The 4,025-nt window shown below is 42.1% G+C and overlaps 1 long non-coding RNA gene across 1 annotated transcript; it reads left to right on the top strand.

Annotated features, from left to right (window-relative positions):
* Positions 1 to 1,037: 1,037 nt before the first annotated feature.
* LOC148108147 (uncharacterized) lies at positions 1,038 to 3,448 on the top strand. Its single transcript, XR_015721141.1, has 2 exons — positions 1,038 to 1,601; positions 2,126 to 3,448. It is a non-coding gene; the product is annotated as an uncharacterized LOC148108147 (long non-coding RNA).
* Positions 3,449 to 4,025: the final 577 nt, after the last annotated feature.

The raw sequence follows: 4,025 nt of genomic DNA, 5'->3' as shown, positions 1-4,025 counted from the left end.
CCTCCAGCAGAACTCACCAGGTACCATGGACAAGGAAGCGCCCTGCACCCAGTTCTCCAGCTCTGGTGGCACAGCTCCACGCAGGCACACCAGCAAAAAAAGCCATGCCTTTTCTCGGGGGTCCTCAACGCAGTGCCTTTGCAGAGTCACAGAGCAAAGGAGCAGGATCTCTATTTTTCCCTTCTCTGTGGAATCTGAGACAAAGAAGAGAAAAGGAGGAAGACTAACTCAGAACAAGAAATCAGATAGAAGTAACCAGAAGCAGAGGGCGGAGGGGGTGCGGGAACTGAGTGAATGGTGAAAAGGTACAAATTCCAGTTTCAGATCAATAAGGAATAGGGATTTACAGTACACCCCAGGACTACAGTTCATTACTGCTCTATGGTGTATTTGAGAGGTGTGAAAAGAGCAAGTTCTGAGAGTTCTCATCACAAAGAAAAACCTCTCTTTCTTTTCTTTTTACTTCATTTTTGTATCTCTAGAGATGATGATGGCGGCGGACTAAATTTATTCTGGCGATCGTTTCACAGTATACGAAAGGAACATCATTACGCCAGGTATCTTAAACATACACAGTTCTGTATGTCAAATGTATCAAAACAACTGGAGCAAAAAAATATTTTAATATTCATAGAGAGCATCAGGAAATTGGACATGGTAAAAAGAACGTCACGTAAACAAAACTGAAAACAGCAGAACCGAAAGCCAGTAGGTTATCCTAGGGGTTAAAAACTTCAAGCCATTGGCATAGAAAGTTGATTCTGAAATTAAAAATCAGTGAATTAAAATTAAAGCAGATGAAATAGAATTTTAAAATTTTGTTCCATTTAACAATTTGTCAAAGAATAGAAAGTCTTAATAAGTGACGTCAGATAGTAACTTTTGAAAAAACTGTTCATGTTTTGGAAAATTCTGATTGTAAGCTTCCAAGTGGGCACAGAATGAGAACATTTTGTTGGATCAAAGTCGCCTCATGGAAAATGGCTGAAGCAAAATGTCTGAGATAGGACCTAAACAAAAGGATATAAATGGCTAGACGAAATTGTCCTGAGTTCGTTTCTCCGTATTTGCAGTTTACATTTATTTTCATGTCGTTAAGTCCATTAAGTTCATGGAGTACATTCTAAGGGTATTCCATGCATTAATATGTTTGAACAACCTCCCTGTAACCCAGCTTCACATCTCATTGTATCTTGTAAAACTCAAACTCTATACCATGAATCAGAAACTTCCGATGACCGCCTACTTCCAGCCCTTGGCAACACCATTCTACTGTCTTTGGCAATTTACTCTAGGTAGGTCCTAAGAGTGAAGTCAAAGTGTGTATTTTCATGAATACTCATCTACTTAGCATAATATCCTCAAGGTTCACCCATGTTGTGGCATATGTCAATGTCTTCTTCCACTTTGAAGAATCAATGCTATTCCAATATGTGTACATACAACATCTGTTCCTCCCTCGACAGATACTTGGATTGCTTTCATGGTTAAGCTATTATGAATAATGATGCCATGAAAATGTGTGTTCAGATATGTCTTCAAGACCATGCTGTCAATTAATTTGGGTATACACCCCAGAAGTGGAGTTACTGGAACACATAGTAAGTCTAATTTTAATTTTTTTTGAAACTACCATACTGATTTCACAACTATGCTGTTAAACATCCCTACCACACACATTGAATAAGGCTTCCATCTTCTCCACATCTTGGCCAACACTTGCTCTTTTTTTCCCTTCTGATTGCTTTTTTTTTTTTTTTTTGGAAGAGTCATCTTAAAGGATGTAAAATGGTATCTCATTGCTTTTTATAATTTGCATTTCCCTTAACATTAGTGATGTATCTTTTCAAATTTCTTTTCACGTGCACATCTTTGAGGATATGCCTATTCCCAATTTGCACATTCACGCATTGCATTCATTTTGTTGTCTGTTGTTGAGTTCATGTGATCTCTATTCATTCTGGATATTGAGCCCCTGCCAGATAGACAGTTTGCAAATATGGTCTCCCATCTTGTGGATTGTGTTTTTACTTCATTGCTAATGTCTTTAACGTCACAAAGATTGTAAGTATTCTGAATGTCCTGTACGTGAATTTATTTTTCTTTTCTATCCTGTGCCTTGCAGGTCATATCCATTAAAGCATGGCCAAATCCTATTTTGTGAAGCTATGAAAATGAATATTATTGGGCTGCACTTCCGAGATGAAAAAGGTTCATTAGTGGAGTAAGAGAGCAGCATGAACTGGAGAAGCACTGGCATGATGATGGGGTCATGACGCTATGTGATCGCAAGAGGATAGGAATATGTATGATGGGCCAGCATGAGCTGTGTACTGGAAATGGGACCTTGTCCATTTTGTGCAGCACCTACGTGGATGATGGGAGCAGTGAGACATATGACTGGACGGATCCCCGAGCTCAGCCCTTCTTCCAAGTTAGACTTTCATTGCACTCTGATCCATTAACGTTTGAAGAGTTTCTTAATCAGATGAGGGACATAGTCTTACATGCTAGACGGTGATGAACATGGTGTGTGGGCGTGTCTGCAAGGAACTCCGTATCCCTCCCGTCTTGGTGAGCCACTGTCTGGAGTCAATGGCAAAGAAGGTTAGAGTACTAAATTACACTGGGGTCAAACCAAAGGGGAACAGTATGTCCCTCCTATGCTGAGCTGAAGTCAGGCAAGACCTTTATATGTTTGCTCTGTGTTCCCAGTTCATGGTCCCTAAGTTTTTTTTTTTTTTTTTAAGATTTTTATTTATTTATTTATTTGACAGAGACAGCCAGTGAGAGAGGGAACACAAGCAGGGGGAGTGGGAGAGGAAGAAGCAGGCTCCCAGCAGAGAAGCCTGATGTGGGGCTCGATCCCAGAACGCTGGGATCACGCCCTGAGCTGAAGGCAGACGTTTAACGACTGCGCCACCCAGGCGCCCCATGGTCCCTAAGTTCTGCATGTTCCTCTCTGGGAGAGAGGAGATGGACATGTTTGAGGGGGAGCTGGAGAGCTGTATCACCACCAGGAATGAGACCGAGAGCCGACTCCCAGTCATCGTGCAAGTGAAAAAATGGGATCAATGTCATCAAAGAGAAAACCATCAGCCAGCAGTATTCATGCCGCCTGTGAGGAAATCTTGTCGAGAGGCACTTGTAAGTGATGGAGGGTGCACACCTGTAGTAACTCTGTGGCAAGTACAGATGTTACCTGCTTGAGGTGACCCACCTTGAAGAAACAAAGTTTTTGCCACCCTGTCAAGGGTGCTCAGAATGGACTCGAAGGGCAAGAGGCCTGGAACTGAAAGCATGTTTGAAAGTCTCTTTAGGGCTGAAATGAAAAAGGCAGCATGCCCTGAAAACTGCCTCACCTTGAATAGGCTAGCTCCCTTCATTGCTTGTGGGAAGAAAAGAAATCATCCGGTATTTTTCGTATTGAAAACAAGAAAACACAGAACCTTGGATTTCCGTTATTTTTTTATTGAAATTCGATTAGCCGACATACAGTCCATCCTTATTTCAGATGTAGTGTTGAATAACTCATCAGTTGCATATACCACTCAGTGCTCATCACATCACGTGCCCTCCTTTATGCTCCTCACCCAATTGCCCCATCCCCCCACCCAGCTCCCCTCCAGCCACCCTCAGTTGTTCTCTGTGCTTAAGAGCCCCTCATGGTTTTGCTCCGTCTCTGATGGCTTCCCGGTCAGTTTTCCCTCCTTTCCCCTATGATTATCATCAGTTTTCACTCATATGTGGAACGTAAGAAACAGTGTAGAGGATCATAGTGGATTTTCTTTAAAAGGATGTTATTTTCTGTCTTTCCATGTTTGACCGCATTTCACTTTTCTTTAAAAATGACACGTTCAAATGATATGTCCATTGACCCTGGAGGGTTGGGCGTTCTTCACACTTCCTCAATGAGTTAGGACCCTGAACCAGGTGTCAGGAGAACCTCCTCTGTGTTATTGTTCCCCGGGTGCCCTTGTTGGGCTTCAGCTTCCTTATCTGTAACACGATGAGAGATACGAATG

This window comes from Ursus americanus, chromosome 22 (genome assembly GCF_024610735.1).
Source record: "Ursus americanus isolate L20-20 chromosome 22, mUrsAme1.1.p, whole genome shotgun sequence".
NCBI classification, from domain to species: Eukaryota; Metazoa; Chordata; class Mammalia; order Carnivora; family Ursidae; genus Ursus; species Ursus americanus.
Note: the sequence above shows the minus strand (reverse complement) of the source record. Positions and strands in the feature narration are given on the sequence as shown.